Source organism: Salvia miltiorrhiza, unplaced genomic scaffold (genome assembly GCF_028751815.1).
Source record: "Salvia miltiorrhiza cultivar Shanhuang (shh) unplaced genomic scaffold, IMPLAD_Smil_shh Hic_asm_8, whole genome shotgun sequence".
NCBI classification, from domain to species: Eukaryota; Viridiplantae; Streptophyta; class Magnoliopsida; order Lamiales; family Lamiaceae; genus Salvia; species Salvia miltiorrhiza.
This window is the reverse complement of record NW_026651397.1, coordinates 162,168-182,398: the sequence shown is the minus strand read 5'-3', so window position 1 is coordinate 182,398 and position 20,231 is coordinate 162,168. Positions and strand designations below refer to the sequence as shown.

At 37.8% G+C, this 20,231-nt stretch overlaps 1 long non-coding RNA gene across 1 annotated transcript; it reads left to right on the top strand.

The window, feature by feature from the left end:
- Positions 1-13,482: 13,482 nt before the first annotated feature.
- On the top strand, positions 13,483-16,144 carry LOC131002249 (uncharacterized). Its single transcript, XR_009094224.1, has 2 exons — positions 13,483-15,359; positions 15,985-16,144. It is a non-coding gene; the product is annotated as an uncharacterized LOC131002249 (long non-coding RNA).
- Positions 16,145-20,231: the final 4,087 nt, after the last annotated feature.

Here is a 20,231-nt window from a genome sequence, read left to right as displayed (position 1 = left end):
AGCTTCAGACTTATAGCTCTAAGAGCACCTTTCTTATTTTTCGGCGTTTGCCCACTGAGTATTATATACTCACGCCCTGCATATATTTCTAAATGTGCAGGCTAAGCAAGGAGTGAGATTGGTCTGGTGCTGGTGGGGGATCGTTAGATGACGTATTTGCTTTATCGTATTTCCTTTTTATCGATAAAGTCTTGATGTGAAGTTACTTTAAATATGAATCAAGTAATATACTCACGGTTGTGTGTCTCCATACATGTAACCGGTTCGCCTTTTGCTGCGACACTCTGCATATTATGTTACCTTATGAAAAATAAGCTATACCTGTTTTGTTTTTGTTCGTGAAATTCCTGATAATTAAAAAGTTATAACGACGTTGACGATTTTACCCTTGGGTTCAATTAATAATATTTTCCTTAGCATGCTTTGTTGTGAGCTTCCGCTTGATGTTCGACCTACTCTTCTATTCCTTTATTCTTTAAAAATAGTCGTATCGATACTCGTACCCCACTATCACTAGTGTCGGGATTTCGGGCTGCGACAACAACAGAAGTATTGAGTAGCATGCCCATACCTGCCAGGTTTCCCTGGTTGTTCTCGGGCTGCTTCTGCCTCATAGCATAAGCTCTAGCATGACGAGGCTTTTCATGTTGTTTCTATTGTCGCTGCTGTTGTTGGCGGCCTGTTGCTGATACTGTTGTTGAGGTTGTGGTTGGTACGGTAGCTGTTGGTGCTGCTGTGGCTGCTGATACTGTGGTTGCTGCATTGGGTATGGTTGGGGCAAAGCTTGGATTGCTCGCAGATGTGGAGCCTGGATAGGTGGGTTTGGTCTTGAACCCGTTCCATGTTGCTTATTCGGGCACCGGTTTGCATAGTGCCCCTTCTGGTTACAGATATAGCAACTATCACTGCCGGCCTTACAGATTCCCACATGATTTTTGTTACATTTGGGGCAATGTGGGGCTCTCTGTTGGTTATTTCCCATCTGTTTCGGTGCACTCTGGCCTCCATAGCCCTATGATTGGAAGACCCGTCCCTGCCATGGCCTCTTCTCGCCTTGGTTCGGTTTACTGTTGTCCCATCTCCTTTTTCCGTTAAAATTCTGATTATGATTTTGATCCTGTGGAGGTGCTGGCGCAGGTACAATTGCAAGTCTTTCTCCAGGCATGGCTGCCTCAATGTCTAACGCTCGGCTGAGCGACTCAGTGTAAGACAATCCTCCATGGCTTGCCAAAGTCATCCTAATCTCGTGCCTCAGTCCGGCACAAAACTTTTCAGCCATCTTCTCATCTGTGTCAACTTGTTCCGGCGCATATCTAGACATATCGCAGAACATCCTGTCGTATTGAGTTACCGACATCTTCCCTTGTTTTAGATTGTAAAATTCAGCCTCCTTTTTCTTTCGGTAGCTCTTGGGTATATACTTGTCATATATACCGGCTTTGAATTGTTCCCAAGTCAGGTTTTCTAACTGCTCTGCTGTCATCGTTTTCATCCTTGCTTCCCACCAGAAATCAGCTGACCCAGTCAACTGAAAGGACATACAAGTCAGACGTTCTTGGTCGGTGCAACGCATGAAATTGAAAATGCGTTCAATAGCGCGAACCCAAGTTTCAGCTTCTGCCGGGTCTCCTGTCCCGTTGAAGGTTGGTGGGTTCTGTCGTAAGAATAATTCTTCAATCCGTCGTTCTGGCTGAACAGGTGGTTGAACTATTTCGGGTTCTGGTTCTGGCCCTGTTTCTGGGCCTCTTCTTTCATTTCGGGGAATCCTGCCCCCTCCTCTTGGTTGTCCTCGTTTTGGCGGCATTCTATTAGGTCAAAACACAAGTTGTCAGCGCATTAAAATACAATAAGGACATACTATCATTTCTATGGTTACTCCTTAACTCATCGAGTTCTGCTCTTGCTAAAACTTAAGCGAATATATAAATAAAACATAGCGGGATGACTTGCCGCGAAAGACCAATAAGGTCACCATATATAACATAGGAAAATTGCCTCAATGAGGACTTTACATCATCATAAAAGTCTAGATTCAAAGATCTATTTAAGTACCACACATGATGAACTGGCTACCTAGCGAAGCCATCACAAAAAGTACTCAGTCACGGAACGCCCCAAGGTTTCACGTCTCCATACTTAATACTAGTCAAAATAACTAAGCCAACATAGGGGCATACAAAAACATCGAAATGATCATCGTTTTCGAAATATACAAATAAGATCCTACTAAATGCACAAGAGATTGTTTGTATGCATTACGTGCTTGACCCTTGGGTTGAAGCATACGTGTTTGACTGATTTAATCTGATGAGTATCTATTTGTCCTTGGGTCACAAAAAATCTACCAACAGCTAGTAGATCGCAATGATTCAAATCAAAAATGGCAATTAGGCAAAGTGTTTCAATAATTTGCCAAACAATTGAAAATGAATAACCATAGGATAGAAATGAATTGACTGTAAGGTCGAAACGAAATGACCTAATAGTCTGAACTCGTTTGGCTTTTCAGATGAAGGTTTAAAATATATAGGTTTAAAGACCCATATATGACGACTACTGAGATTTTGGCCATGTGGACTGGCCAGGTCCGACACAACTACTTCTCAGTCATTCGGAAATACTTTTCCGAACTTGGCAACTCTTGTTCCTTGGCTGCAAAAGGTATATTTGGTCTAAAATCACCACTTTCTTCTTAATATCTTGAACATGTCCTTGAGAATATTCTAGAGCTTCTCAAACTTGGAGTCTACCTCCTAGTTTAATGCAATCCTTAAACATCTTCTATAGGCGAAATAAGGTAGGCTCGACCTTACTCAACAATGTTCCTCTATATGATCTTAATGTAGTACTTCTAGTACTTAGTGTTTCTTCACATAGCGCTTGAAATGCAACCATATAATTTGAAGCACTCTTTCATTTTATTGAAAAAAATCGTTTGAATTATCACGCATTCAATAAGGAAATAGCTTTTGCTCATCTGAGCACCTTTATAGGGTATGTGTCTCCATGTGTAATGCTAAGTCATAAAATGACCTTAGTCAATGCTCTCATTGCGGCTACCAGACTAAATGCATAATCCAAGACGTTCTAACTGAGGCGATGTCCTCGATAGGTTAAGGTATATATATTTATCTTGAGTATATCCTTAGGGTCTCATTAGAATCTTAATTCTTTTGTTTCAGCATTGATCCACTGTCGGCGCTTCTAGCTATTATTAAACTCTAAACCATCTTCGAGAACTTCTCTCGTCTTACACACTTGCGTAAACTTTTATGATCAATCATAATGGTTGGTAACTACTAGTACCCATATCACATCTCGTCTTTCTAATTCGTAGTAAGTGATCGTAATCAATAGGGATTCTCAGTCATGTCCTTATCTATTGCGATAGGTACTGTAAGTAGAATGGTTCCGAATATCTGAAACTATAAGCTGATAGCTTTAATCGTAATATTATAACATCATATACAAAGCATTTTGACCCCTCGTAAGTCTAACTCTGAAGTTCATACATGAATCATGAAGGTTATCCTCAAGCCATAGCTAGTGATAATCGAGGCTAGAAGCGAGTCTCAGCTTATTAGGAATTAGCTAACTGATTACATCAGTCGCACTCATCACTTATAATCAATATTGTACTTAAACTATCATCGAAGGCAATAGTCGATTAGGTGTTCCGTCTCGCGTGAACAATCTGAATGAAGAACTATGCCTGCTTCAGTGATTCGTGCGTGGCACTCTGCTTGCACTGCTTTCATTGAATTCTCTTCCTCTTTCTTAGCTCTTCACCATGGCTATAGTGAAATATAACTGAGTTTCTAGCTTCTATTGTTCTTCTCGTAACAGTGATCATGCATTCTTAACGCATCTAAGTTCATTGAGATATCTAATCAATCAATAAAGCATAAAACTTGAATGTAAGCATCAGTACATTCATATAGAACGTGAACTTCTCAATGTTTTAAAATCATTACCACCTTCTTTCTTGCTGAGCATGACGATGTGATGAAGTGATGAGCTTTGGTCGACTGACTCTTTCATAGCAGTGATCATACTAGAAAAATTGGTTAACTCTAGGGTTCAGAGCAAATAAACTGCTCTGATACCACTCTGTCACGACCGGACCTAATTAAGGATAATTAAGTCGGGGAAACCGTGACTAATGGAGGGAGATTAGAAGCGAGGTAGAAAGGGGAATAATCAAACAAGAAAGGATCGCATTTCATCATTGTTAACAACATGGATATTTATAATATAACGGAGTTTTAGTCGTATAGACTCAAATAACTAGTAAGTTCAGATAACTCTGACTTAGCCAAAATAACATAAAACTTCTGAGTACGCAGCGGAATAAGGTTCTGATTACATGTATGAAGACATGTAACCCTAGAGTCTTTCATAGCATATAATATTGCGACAAAAGAGGATTCCACTCGTCACTTCATCACCATCGTCTACTGCTCAACCTGCACATTTAGAAATACATGCAGGGCTGAGTACAAAGGTACTCAGTGGGCACATATGCCTACTATGAAATATAACATGCTTCGTAAAAATTTAAATTGTCATGCCATCATAAACAGTACATCAAGGGGTTTTTCGCTAAAAAGGCCCAAGCTTACTAAATTCAGTTGTGATTCTTAAAGTTCGACTGATCAGTCTAAGTTCTCTTGTATTTTATCATATCTGAAGCTTGTGTGCCGGAGAGGTGGCCACCTCTCACGGTCACTTGACCGGCCAACCCGCTAGATGACTCACAGTCACTGGTGTACACTAGCCCTGGCAGGATAGCTATCAACTGCTCAGGACCCGAATTCGATTACATAACTGGCAAAGCCACATCAGATAGATATCATACCAAACATTGAAACATTTATGGCAAGACAACAGTTGAAATAATTTTCAGTTCAATGATTTTGCAATGAAATAACTGTTCAAACATAACATTAAACTCATTTGATATATATATGAAAGTAATGCCCACCTGATAGCAAAGCTTTGCTACAGATTAGTGACTCCTTGACGAGCTCTTATTCTTGCGCTCGACCTTTAATCCGAGAAAATAACGTAAGACTTTAAATCGAGGGAAAATTCTCAATTAAATGAGAATGCGTAATTTAACTATGCATGAATCTCGTATGCATGAACTATTATTCTGAGATAATAATCAGGGAATTTCTATTGTTAATCCAGATTATCGGATTTAAACAAAAGCTAAGTCTCGTCTCATGAAGCCGGATAATTAACAAAAATCAATCCAATCTCTTAGGGTGTTCTAATCCGCCAATTAAATAAATCTCGCTCGCTATAGCTGAATAAAAGGCAGTTAAACTGAACATTCGACATATGATCACGTAAGAATTAATCAGGCTTAACGAATATGAATGGAAATAATAATATAATTTCAAATAATTAAAAGGCTCAACATAAGGCAGCCTAATAATTAATTAAGTAGAAGTGGGCTTGAATAATTAACATGAGAGGCCCAATTGAAATAATTCATCGGCTCAAGTAATTAAATAAATCCTGGCCCAATAAATAAATAATTTGATTAGCTGGGCTCAATTAAATAAATCAAACGAGGCCCAACGAAGATAATATAACAGCCCAATAAAATAGATGGGCTTCAATTTAAATAAATTCGGCCCAAAGAAATAATGTAATAGAGGCCCATCTGAGTAAAATAAATAAGGCCCAACTGAAATAATATAACAAAGGCCCAATGAATTAAACTAAAGCCCAATTAAAATAGAATGCAGTTGGGCTTTCATTAGTAAACTCGGCCCAAAGAGACACAATAAAGGCCTACATGAAAATAAATACAACAAGGCCCAAAGAAAATAAATAGAAGGCCCAATTTTCGGCCCAAATATTAAATAAAGCCCATACAAATCAAAACAACAAATAAAGTCAAAGCCCATTTCTCTCTCTCTCACTATCAGTCTCTCTCTCTTCACCAAAACAGACGACCCCCCTTTTTTTTTCTTCTCAAAGCAGACGCCCTTCTCTCTCTATTTCTCCCTCTCGCTCCGCCTCTAACCGGCCTCAGCCGAGGCGCCTGCCGCCGCAGCTCCGGAGCCCGTCGAGGTCGACGCTTCGCCGCTTCTCCTCGTCAACGTCAATCCCTCAACGTCCTTCTTATCCTCTCCGAAACAGAGCTGTCACTCTCCCCTCCCAATTTAGAAATCGCCGCCGTCGCCGCTGCCCATGGAAGGACGGCGAACGGTCGCCGGTCGTTGCTCTGCCTGACTCGGACACTCCCTTCGCCCATCTCCTCTCGGCTTCAAACGTTCATCTCTCCCTCGAATCTATTGAAGGAACGAAGAAGAAGCCCTAATTTCTCCATCATCTGAATCTGCCACCTCCACTTTCAAAATCCGGCGAACGGCCGTTGCCGGTGAGTGAGGCCGCCCCTCCTTCGTCTGTCGACCTCTCCTCTCTGAACTCAGTTCTGGTCGAGCACTAGTCCCCTCAGCCCACTCTCAATCTCGTCGTTGCTGCTGCGTTCCTCCAGTGAGCAGGTAAAAGTTCGACGCCTCCGTCGATTCCCCGAGCCCCGACGCCGCTGCTGCTACTGGAAGGCCGGCTTCGCCGTGCCGCTGCACTCCAGAATCGGCGAGATTCGCCGCTGAGGTCGGGAGTCTTCTACCCTTCACCGCTCGACGCCGCCGCCTGGGAGCGCCGCCAGCCGCTGTTGTTAACAGCAAGAGTCCGGCAGTCGCCTCTTCCGGAGCCGCCGTCGCCGTGAGTCGCAGAGCTCCGACAGTCCAGTACCACTCATCCTAAAGCTAAGTTCTCTAGTCTCGTTTGTTTTCGTTTACGCGATTGGTGTCGAGGAGTATGCATATTGATTCAGTTGAGTGAGAAAAGTCAGTGCTAACATCTAACAGTGTGAGGATGTCATAGCTAAAATTGTCCGATCACGAGCTAGGGTGTATCCTTTCTTATTAAACTGTGGAGCCTATTTTCATGTGTATACTGATCATACTTGGATGGAGAATATGCATTATAGGACATAGCATATTGAGCTCAGTAAATACCTCGAATGTGATCGAATTGATTGCTTGTTGTTGAATCGAATGAAGTGTGAAATAACTGAAATGAATTTGAAGGTGCTGTTGTTTTAATAAATGCAGGTGAATAAAGGAGGAATTGGGGAAAATTTAGCCAAGACTTACCTCCTTTGAAGTTGGCAGCAGTTTTACAAACTCTATCTCTTTCCTTCAAATTTTCTGGTTTCTGGTGTCAAAGGAAATGAGTGAAGGGAGTTTACTGACTGAAATGTTAAAGGACATGGAGGGAGTAAGTGGGAAGTTTGGTGGAGTGGAGAGCTAAGTGGAGGATGAAGGAATTATTGGCGTTGTAATGGTGGCAAAATGAAGTGGAGTTGGTGGCAAAATGATGTGGGGAGCAAAGGTAGTGGAAAGAAAAAGAAAGAAGAAAAAAATATATAGTATAGGATTAATGATGTATTTTCTATGTCTCGGTGATTCTGTAACTGTAAAGTGGATCGCGTGCTCATATCTGCTTGGTACTGTTTATTTAAATAAATCTCGATTTCGACATGTGATATCTCGCTAAAATCGATAAGTTATAAAATGAATCTAAATTAAATCCGTAGATTTAATTCGTTTGTTTTTTTAATATTTAAATTAAATCCGCAGATTTAATTAACTCACGAGTCAGAAATAATCCACGACTTGAGTAAAAATAAAATCTAATTCCATCTCGCTTAAAAATAATAACGTGACTTTGCTAAGTCAGTTATAACTCTGAAATAATATCATTGACTGCTTTAATAATATGAATTCAGGATCATAAGCTGAATTCATATCAGGATAATAACCGTTTTCATTTACTGATGAACAAAAATAAACACTCATTACTGGATTTAAAATATATAAAAGAGCGGGTCACTACAGAAATTTATTTCATTTGATCCAGTGGCCTCTGTTAGGTCCCGGGGGTCTCGAATAGGTGTATGGGGGGGAATACACCTATGGGCTATTTTTCTTTTCTTCAAAGAAAGAGATCTCAAGATAGAGATCTAAACGAAACTTTTCATGCAAACACATACTCCTGTTAACTGAAAGCAGTTTTGACCAAACAGGGTTTACGAATGATACTGAAAGCTCTTCAGTAAGGAGTTATCAGTTAAGTTGCTGGAACTTAACTGATGCACTTATGGGCTTCAGTCGAGTTTGCTAAAACAGAGATGATAACACTCTTCCTGACTATCAAAAGATAGATCAGTCAGACTGATATCATACACAGCAGAAATTAAACTTAGTTTCGCAATAGCCTCGGTTGAGCACGTTGTTGGTCTTAGGTTTCTCTTTGCAGTTATTCAGTATTCAGTTTATCAATTGAAATAACACAAGTAGGAAAGTAAAACTGAAAGCTATAAACAACACAGAGACTTTTACGTGGTTCGGAAAAACCCTTTCCTACATTCACGGTCGGTTGATCAGACCAACAATCCACTCCGCAAGTGCTTAACAGGTGCACTGCAAACCAAACCGTGTGCTTGCCGGGTGCACACAACCGTACCACAGAAGAAAACCCTTCTTCAGTACCCACACTTCACTCGTGTCGGATTTCTCTTGCTTAGCACAACCCGCGCTAAGACTCTCAGAGACAGAAAACCTTTCTGAACTCCGAATCACTCAAAACACTCAAATCTTTCTTTTGGAAAGGAGGTTTGAACGAGTGCCAACTATACTGCAAAGAACAAGTTCTTTGTAGCAAGTTTGACCTTAGCTTCTGGGTAAACAAAGGTTTGCTTAAGGTCTAAGAGAATGTATGTAATCAGCAGTGACTGATTTTGGCTTTGGAATTCTCTTCTTCGATTCAAGCTTTGGGGAGGTTGAGCTTTAGGCTGAGTAGCGATTTTGGCAGAGCTTCAGCTTATGTCGTTGAATCGGTGAAGGTTGAAGTGATCCTCGAGCGCTATTTGTAGGAGAACTCTTGCATAGATCCGTTGGCGTAGAACGTCCTCAAGATTTCTTCCGTTGGAGAGCAATTCGAATTTAGGTTGAGGCTTCAATCATCGAGGTTCCTTGTCTGGCGGAAACGGCTCTCTTGAGAGACAGGAGATGTGACGTCACTGAAAAAGTAACCACCAAATAGGAATGACCTCTGCAGAGATAAGATCCTGAGACCTCTGCATTTAATGCGGCTGTACTCTTGTGAGTACGTGGCTTCCTTTGAACGTTGGAAGATCAGTCCGAGGAAGAATGTTCAACTGATACTTGACTTTAGTATCAGTCTGTGGCACGCATTAAGTAATCAGTTCCAAACTGATTCTTCAACTGATACTTCAATTGGTATCTTCAGTCTTCAGTCTTCAGTCCTTCGTCCTTCAGTTTTCAGTCTTCAGAACCGCATACTAAACTTGAAACGAACTCTAACACTTGAGTTCAAAACTGTTCTAGTCTATTACAATTAAGACCTATGAATTTTGGTATCATCAAAACAAGGATTAGGATTTTCCACAAGGTTCCCAACAGCCTCTTTGAGTTTTTGATGTATTCTTTCCCCAAATAATTTGGGGAGTCCTGCTATGAATCTTTCTTTCCAGAATGAAGCATTGCAATCACTTCTTTTAAGGATATGAGTTAAGAAGGCATCTTTATACCATCTATAATCAGATAGGGTAGGACATCTGAGATTAGATAGAACTATTTGAGTAGAATCTAATTCTTCTTTAGGATTTCCTATGAAATACATACGTATGGTGATTATTAAGAAATCACAAGCATTGTTTTTATCAACAAAGGTACCGTCTTCTTCATCAAATGTGGTTACGTGTTGAAGTATTTGTTGCTTATCATTGATGTCTAACGAATTATCCCACCAATTTTTAAGTTGTTCGGTAAAACCCGTGACTATTAATGCTGCAGCATTTTCTTCAGTTAAATTTTGAACTTTATAAGCAATTCTGCCCATGCCCATTTCTTGAAGTATATTAAGAATTTCATATTCTGATCTGCCATCTATATTCCATTCGTGAATGGAGTGACCATCATATTTGGAATTATTTTTGAATTGAGGTCTTTCCTCGAATTGAATATCTGGAGGAGTATATCTATTATTATAATAGTTTTTTGTTCCAAATTTAAAATGTATTCTATTGATTTTATTATTATCAGAATTATTTTCTTGATTTTCTAAACAATTAATATTTTTTGTTCCAGAACTAGAAGGACTTTCTAATTTTTTAGAGATTCTATCAATAAGATTATGAGTAGTAGATAATTTGAGTTTGTTTTCTATTTTCTCATGAAGACTTCTAGGAATAAAATGAGGATTTGAAGTGTTATGTGGAAAATTATTTATTTGTTTTTGTGAATCATTTTTTGTTGAAATATAATCTATTTGTTCGGCGATGGTATGTAAGATTTGATTTGAATAATTATTTTGTTCGTGGAGTTTTTTGATATCGCTCATTTTTGGACCATCCTCTCCGTCTCTTCCAGTACGAAATGGAGTAGCAGATATTTCTCCATTGGGAATTTGTATTTTGATATTTTGTAGAGGTGGATGAATGGAAGTCAATATTGAACCAGTAGCTAATTTCTATTTTTTATAAATGTTTGTTTGAACATTTATTTGATCCAGATTGTAGACATTATTAATATCATTAAGCTGACAGTATCCTTGAAACCAATCTAAAATTGGAATATTAGATTTTAATTTATGTAATCCTTTTATCCATTTAATTTGAAGTTTATCTCTTAAAGGTTTTTCTAGTTTTAAAAACCATTCTTTTCTTTCAATTTCTTCTGGATCATTGAATTCTTTTTCAAGGTAATTGAAATTAATAGAGAAATTCATATTAGAAATCATATTGATTTGATCTTCCATTTGAGAAATAGTAGGAGATCCTACTTGAGGTGTTTCTTCTTCAGTTTGATAACTAGTCGAAGGAATTGGAAATTTGTAATTAACTTTAATATTAGGATAATTAAATTTAGAACTTTCAGAAAATGAATTCCTTGAAGAGACTTCTTGAATGTGTATTGAGGGTTTTCTTTGTTCTCAATATGAATTAAATCTTAGAAGAATTCTCCCGTCATCATCTTCTTCATTCTCAGAGACTTCTCGTTTTTCAATTCCTTTTGGTATTTGAGGATTTTGAATTATGAATTCATTAGGAATTGTTATTTCATTCCATTTAAGTCTTTTAGGAACGAAAGATGTTGAATTGTCTGCTTCAATTTGAAGTATGACAGTTTCATCTTTTAAAGTTGGAGTGAATCTAAATTTTGGATTTAAATGAGATGACATAACTCTAAAGTAAACTCGATATATGACAGCAAAATTTTTACAAAGATTTTTAAATTCATCTCCTTGAAGATGAATATCAAGAATCAAAGAATCTAGAATTAAAGGATCCGTGAGATCTATGGAATAATTAGGAGCACAGTTGAAATTATAAATAGGACCATTACAAACATTGGTTTGAATCATTGCTAATAGAGATGATTTATACTTCTTTAATCTATTATCTCTAAGGGCAAGATAAACAGGGGCATCAACTCCAATATGAACTAAGGGTTTGACTGCTACTAGAATTAACCCGAAATGAATATATCTATAGCCTTTTTCTATGTATTTTCTTATAGAAACTTTTGAAAGTAATTGCATACTTTGGAATTCTTCTTGAAGAGAAATAGTTTCTTCATGAGTTTTAATAGAAAAGGCAGTTTTGAAATCAAATGCATCGATTTGATACATAGATTCTATTGGTTGTTCAGGAATAGTCCAATTTGAATAATTGTTTGGTATGCCAATCTCACTAGATTGAACAATACCAGAATTATTCGCATTATTATTTTTAGAAAATAGAGTTCTTATTCTAGACGCCATAAATACTGATGAAATTTCTTAGGCTTTAGTGAACCGATTCAATTTTAACAGGGACCACCTAATCGGGACCACCTCACTTGGACTGACCAAACGAAACAAGGCTGACCAAACCATTAAATTGATAGACCAAATAAAGCTTTGAAATTAGAAATCCCCTAATTTAGAATAATATCATCATTTTAGTGTAAGAGATGGTGACTAATAAAACTCTTTGTCGTGGTAGATTTGTAATCGAATAATGATTACTCTAATAAATCCTATATTTGATATCCGATTTCTTGCTTTACTAAAATGCGGAGACTCGTAACACAAATCTAAATTAAATTCGCAGATTTAATTTGCTTTAACGAGTCGAAAAAAAAATCCATGACCTAAGTATCAATAATAGATGGAAATAATATTTCCATTTGCAATTAATGTATAACATGACTTTGCTAAGCCAATTATTAAACTGCAAAATAAATTATTGACTGCTTCAATAACTCAATCATTGTCTGTCAATAATTTAATTGCGATTATCTGACGCGAAAACATTTAATTAAAAAATTTGAGCTGAATAAACTGAATACTAAGCATTGAGTTGATATAACTGAAACATGCAATAATTAAATATCACATTTATTGGTCTTAATTATAAAATAAAAGGGCGGCTATTACAATTCCTGCGAATGAATCCACCACCAAGGTATCCACGTGTATGTCGATTCGATGCAGGAACAATTCCAAGTGCACGATTCAATCTTCGACAGCTAGGAAATCTCCGATTGAAACTATAGTGCTCTTTATTGTTTTTGTAAGCCAAAGTCACCTTTTATAAGCCAAAAGAATTGTCTTCCTAAGGGAGCCAATCTTGAATTGTCTTACTAAGGAAGCCAATCTTGAATTATCTTACTTAGTCTAATATTTCAACTAAGGAAGCCAATCTTGAATTGTCTTTCTTAGTCTAATATTTCAACTAATTTCTAAATAATTAAGTGTTATTGGAATATATCATAATCTAGTCCATAATATCTTTCACAATAAATAAATATCGCATTTATTGATCTTAATCATAAATAAAAGAGCGGGCTACTACATAAAAATTATGGGTATTACAATCTCACTCGTCAAGATATAATCGTAGATCTTTTATATAGCAATAGACCCGCGCGGTTCTATACTAAGAGCATCTCCATCGCTAGTGTGAAGCTCAGCTCGAGCTGATACTGTAATACCCGTTGTAATACCCCGTTTCCCGAGCTAAATTTAGAATTTATTTTAAACTTAGATTTAAGATGATTCACGCCGGAATGAAAAGACGAATTTATTTTTAATTCCAACAAAAATGATTTACAAAAACATTTGTAAATTTAGTTATTGAATTTATATGCATTGCATATTTATTTAATTTAGCATTCAAGCATTTTCACGAGCTTTTAATTAGTAAACCCTGAAGATTATTACAGTTTTCATAGTACAACCCGGAAGACTTTTTATTTTATTTTATTTAATTCAATATCTACCTACTCCCATACCCACTACACCCACCTACTCCCATACCCACTACACCCACCTTTTCGCAACTTACATAGCTGGGTTGATGCTTCCATCTTCCAACCCACAACAATCAATTCAAGAAATGCTTTGGAAATGCTTTGCAGATCATCCCAGGCCCCCAGCTCAAAGAACCATCACAAGGTTTCATCTTTTAAAAACTCCATTAATTGTTTTGCTGCGTGTTTAAGGCACATCCATTTTATGCTTCATAATAGAAAGATTTAAACTTTCCCCAAGCAGAGATACACCAACTCACATTCGTTGCATCATTCCATCAAGATTTATATACATATGTGTATTTCGCTAAAAACAAAATGATGTTTTATATAGAAGAACAATATACTTATATTTATGTTTTTAAAACAAGAAAATGAATAGAATGAAGCATGAGTTTTTGAGTCTTGAGCTTGTTTTGCTTTTAAATCGGGGCTGAGGTGGTGGTGAGCGGCGACAGGCGGCGGTTGTGGCTTGTTGCTGTTCCACGGTCTGTTGCAGGGAGTCGGGGGCGACAATCGTCGTTACCTGAGAACTGTGAGAGAGATGGGCGGCTGTGGGTTCAGCGGAGGGAGGCTAGGGCTTGGCGGCGGCTCCGCCGCTGTTGTCCGGCCGAGGATGAAGCATGAGAGATGAGGGCGTGCGGCCTGTTGCTATCAATTAAAGCTGAAGGCAAGGGGAGTTCTATCTCAAAACCAAGGGAAACCGTGGGGGCTGGGACTGGTGGTTAGGGTCTGGAGCGGCGGTGGCCATGGCTCTTGCGGTGGCTGTCGGAAGTCAAAGGGAAGAGGGAGGCAGTAGCTAGGGCATGGAGGCGGCGGCTTGACAGCTGTCGTCGCCGGAGATCGAATGTGAGGGCAGCGGCCGTGGCTTCTGCGGCCGCCGGAGGACAGAGAGAGGCGAGGGAGGGGTGAGTTCTTGTGTTATATGTGAGTGTTATCTGGAGGAGAGGGAGACTGGGGAGTGGTTGAAGGGCGAGAGGGCGACCCGGCGGCGATGTCGTCGGAGTTGAGAGTGCAGCCGCGTTGCTGCGTGGCTGTGATGTGTGTGTTGTGTGATTTGAAAAAAAAAAGGAAATGGAAGGAGATGGGTGACCAGTTTTGTCCTCGCCGGGGGAGAAGACGGCGCCGCGGCCGTAGTGCAGTGAGCGAAAGAGAGGGTGGCGTGAAAAGAGAGAAAGAGAGAGTGAGATGGGATGAGCGGCGCCGATGAGAGAGATTAGTGAGTGTGTGCGTGTGTTAGGTGGAGAAGAAGGGAGGGAGTTTTGGGCTTGGGAGTGTTGGGCTAGGTAGGGCTTGAGGTTGGGCCTGATGGGCCGATTTTTAAATTAAATTGACTTGGGCCGTTTTTAATGGAGTGGTTGGGCCGGTTTTTATTTTATTAAACAGTTGGGCCTTTATTTATTTATCAGTTGGGCTGATTAGTTTAATTCAACTGGGCCTTATTTTAAATCCTAATTGGGTCAGTTTTATTTTAAAACTTTGGGCTGTCTTGATTAATTAATTAATTGGACTGCTCTATTTTAATTAATTGAACTATTAATTAGTTTAATTAATTATTTTCAAAGACTAGTTTTCATAATAATATTAAATTATTATTATGTGCATATTTTAAGTAAATTACTTATTATATGTTAAGCAAGACATGAAATTGTATTATATTTTGCAATAAGAGAATTTATGATTTAATTGGTTTTAATTATAATTCCAATTATTAAAGAAAGTCGAGTAAGAATATTGGTGGTGTTCTTAACTCAAGAGAAATGTTTTTAATTATTTATTCATTAAAAACCCGGCTAAGTGAATCATAGAATAATAAGCACTACACCATGACTTAAGATTAGCTTCACGAGACCTATTAAGAATAGAATTTCTTGTAGGCTTTGTGACCAGGGGGATTAGCGCTGCTTTCCCAAGACAGGTTTTTATGTGTATGATCTTCAGGCTTTGCCTATCCAGGTGGGCTTACTTTCCAAATGTACAAAGTATGATTGAGTTATTAAGCTCTAAATGTTTTCAATGAAATGCAAATTGTTTATTTAATGTAATGAAAACTGTTTATCCAATAAAATGTTTATGTGCACTCTGCTCTGTTTAAGGCTCGCGCAGTTAATCAATTGAGGTTCTCTTATGACCTAATACGTTGTTTGAGAATTGTGTACACTTGTTAGTTGACTCGGTGGGTTGATCTCCATCGGGATCTAACCAGAGGCGTTATAAGGGTGCTCGGCTGGATGTGTTCCGGAGCATGAGAAATATCAGGCCTGCCTGGGTAGCGTCCCGAGGTCAAAGTAAACTTGTCTGGGTTACGCCCTCAGTTCAAGTAAGCAGGAGACAGAGATCCGTCGGTGGCTAAAAGGTCCGGGATCACAGCGAGTAACAGAAAGGGAGTGTGACATGTGCGCACAAATGAAAGAAAATGTTTTAACATGCTTAGAAGTACTTCTTTCAATTTAAAACCTTCTAAGTCATGTCAAGTATGATTGGATAAACTGTCTTTAAGAAAATAATGAAATGTTTATGAAAATGCATGCCCACTAAGTACATTAGTACTTAGCCCAAAAATACTTTCAAATGTTTTCAGGTTGGCTGGCCGGTGCTGACGGGACGGAGCTGAGGCTAGAGATAAATTCCTATGTTAGACTTCCGCTATAGCAATTACTCATATCAGTCTTTTGTTTTCCCAACTTAAGATCTTCATGTTAAATTTCAAATGATATATCTGACCGAGCTTAGACTCTTCACTACTTAATTTATGCCAATGAATGTCAGTTGTCAGAAGCATGAAACAAAACTTGTGATCCAAAGGGGCATAGCCCGACCTTCTATCCTATTTCGGGTTTTTACAAGGTTGTTCCTTGTTTATTTCTATGAATTATTTATACCTCGATTATATTTATTCATTCAAGAATTGGGGTGTGACACCCGTGCTTTTGATGACGTGTTTAATTGCTTAAGTTTGAGTAATTAGGGTATAGATCCCTTGTTTGATTACTTTGTAAAGAGATGAGGAGTTATATGAAGTTTTTTTTTTAAAGATGTTGAGATGTTCTTTTGATTATGTTTGGATGATGTGAGATTTTATATCCGAAATTGAGTTTGAGTATTCGAATAATTCGAGATAATTATTTGAATGAGAACGGTGAACTCGGAAGTGAGATCTGAGTCCGTTAAGGCGTTTTTGAAAATTTTGACTTTTTGACGATGAATAGTAAAATACTGCTATTTCGTCTTTTTGTCGACTTTCAAAATTTTACGTGCACGTCGTCGAGAAATATTCTTAGTTTTTCGATACGAGTCCAATAATGAAAGTTTTTATTTTTGGACGACGAGTGAATAGTAAACCGGGATTTCTCGATAAACGAACCGAGCTTGTTTATCAGAATTTCGAGAACGAGCTTGCGTTTTCTATATTTATATAGAATTACGAGTGTAATGAAAGTGAGTAGGAGTTAAGAGGACGAGTAACGAAGAATATGGGTAGTTAGTCGTTAAAACGAGACGAAACGAGATATTTAACGACTAAGTGGGATAATATACTATCTAACCTACCCTACCCTAACCACTCCACCAACCACCCAACCCCACTCACTCACACATATTATACGGCTATATCAGCCAAACACTCCACTCACACTTTAATCTCACACATACAACACCTAAAACACACACTAGTTCATGCCATTTTCATTTTAGTTTGAGCTCAAGCTTTTGACCTCCGATTTGAGCACCGAGACGAGCACCGATCATCTTTTCGATCACGTATCTAAGTAGGTAAGATCTCTACCTACGTTTTGATGGTTTTCTTTTCGATTTTCGTCGACGTCGAAAAACGTCGATTCTCGACTTTATTTTGAAACGACGTCGGATCGTCGTGAAATTTTAGTATGTTGTTCTTGGGTAGATGTTGAGCATGTTTAATGAAGGGAGTAAGAACGGAACGAACCGTAGCTATGAAACCCATGAGGGCAGCCCCGTTTTTCACATATTAGCTTGTCTTTCGATTTTTGTTTGATCGTTTTGACTTGATATTTGTGCTTAGGGGTATGCTAGAATCGATATATATTAAATTCGTATTTTTTCCAAGCATGAAAATTGTATAAGTTTTTAGAGTATGATTATGTAAATTCGTGAAGTTTGGGACGTTGCATAATGAATATTATTGCGTATATGTGTTCTACGATATCACATGAGCATGCTAATTGATTTACAATTTATGGATGATAATTGTTGAACGAAATTAAAACTGGAATTCTGTCAAAATTTTACAGCAGTTTCAAGCTTATGTTTCGATGAGTTTTCATTGCTTGATGGCTCTGAAATTTTAGTATGTTTATCTATGATATTTGTATTTCGTTGCTGCAAAATTTCATGTCTTTTGGATGATGTTTGCTATTTTAAAGATATTTTGAAAAATCCTTGACAGAATCTGTCAACTATTGGTAGACTTCACAAAAACGTTTATATCTATTAATCCATGAAGGATTTTGCATCACCGTTTTTTTTAAACGAAATTAGACTTCAATATCTTTCTAAAAACATAAGATTTCGATTTTTATGACCTCTGAAACAGAGCAGTTTATTATTTCAAAAATGCCCTGTTCTGCTGTCATATTTTTCCAACTGTAAAAGTGTATGAGTTTCATTGTTTATTTGGCAGATCATATGAACGTTTTCTCTTGTAAAATTTTAACCAAATCTTAAAGGATACCTTTAGTTTTGGCTGATTAAATTTGATGAAATTTTATTAAGGTTTGCCTTGGTTTCTAATGGCCTAAACAAAATTGGCAGAAACTGTCAATCTTTGACAGCCTGCACTAAAAGAGCAATATCTCCAAACACCTTTAACCTTTTTGGTTAACTACCATTTTTAGAGTGAACTACACTTCATGGAGTTTTTGAGATCAATTGGTATGAGAGTTTATGATGATTGAGTTGGTTGTTATGAATTTTTAAAGATGACACAAAAACAGCAAAACTTTCTAGAAAACAACTTGATTATATTTGTTTTGATGGATGATACGATATGACTAAATGATGTGAGTTGTGAGAGTTATGATTAACGCACATAAATGTTGGTATCTGACACTCGAACAATTGGTGTCGAGTATAAATGATAGTTTACTGATAAAGAGTTTTGATAATTTTGAATTGTTTGGTTTGCGTTGAAAAGATGTCAAGATGTTAAGTTTTGAGTCGAGAGACGAGTTCACGTAGTGAGATTCACGCGATGAAATCTCGTGGCTGACATTTTATATGAATGGGTCATGCCGAAATTTTTAGTGAAATTAGGATTTGAGCATAGTCAATTCTTGTTGACCCGTGACTCAAATACATGCCTAATGGAAAGTTTAACTTTCTAATTGGTTAATTAGACGAGATGAGAGCGAATAGATCTGCTAAGAAAGTGGACTTTTCGATGTGTTAAATATTTCTTTTAATTGAAGTGCTATTAATTATAACATAAGGATGTTATAATTAATGAGTAATGACGAGAGATAATAATTGTTATATTGATTAACAATCAAGAGAGATGAACATTAGAGATACTAATGTTTCATAAAAGAGATTAGATTATTAATCGAGGTTTCTTTTATAACTTCTCACCAATTCTTCATAACGATGAAGGTCCTTTTGGGAAGTAACGACTTGAGGGAGAGAGTGACGTTACTCATTGATACAGAGACACAACGAGGTGGGCATTACTTTTACTATACGTATATAGAGATCCCCTACGTATCGTAGGCCTCTTATACGAATGAATGCATGAGATGATCTAACTGTTAATTTCAGTTTCATATATATCAAATGAGTTTAAATGTTACATTCAACCAAGTTATTTCATGACAAAATCTTTGAGTTAAAGTTATTTCAAGTATTGTCTTGCCATAAAATGTTTCAATTTTAGTATGATATCTATCTGATGTGGCTTTGCCAGTTATGTAATCGAATTCGGGTCTTGAGCAGTTGATAGCTATCCTGCCTTGGCTAGTGTACACCAGTGACCGTGAGTCATCTAGCGGGTTGGCCGGTCAAGTGACCGTGAGAGGTGGCCACCTCTCCGGCACACAGTTCCAGATATGATAGATTACAAGAGAACTTAGACTGATCAGTCGAACTTTAAGAATCACAAATGAATTTAGTAAGCTTGGGCCTTTTAGCTAAAACTCCCTTGCTGTACTGTTTATGATGGCATGACAATTTACAGTTTTGAAGCATGTATTTTTATACTTAGGCATACGTGCCCACTGAGTACTTTTGTACTCAGCCCTGCATATGTTTTCTAAATGTGCAGGTTGAGCTGATGTGATGATGGTGCTGCAATGAGCGGAGTCTCCAGGGTTGTTAATAAATAGTTAACCTGTCTAGAATATGTCTTCATACAGATGTCTAGCTACTTTCCGCTGCAAGATGTTGTTGATGTTATAGTATGTTATGTCATACTTTGAGTCTTAAGAGAATGGTTTCATATGATGTATAACTTGATTAATGATATTAATTAAGTTTTATGCTGTCTTTCATAGACTGTTTTCAATTGAGTATTAATGAATAAAAATGACGAGTTTTATTAAGATGAGTAAGTTTTACGGCTATAAATGATGCCCCTTTTCTTCCCCTTCTTCTTTAACCCCATCCCTAGTCGTGGATCACTCGGCCTAACTATCCCTAGTTAGGGCGGGCTGTGACAGATACCATGGGAAGGGTGGCGGGCTGACGTGCCGCTGCGACTCGAGCGCAGCAGAGCCCATCACGTGGGGCTGTAATAGCCGCCATTTTTCTTTATATTTCGATATTTTATATATATTAATTATTTAGTAGAAATTTAAAACT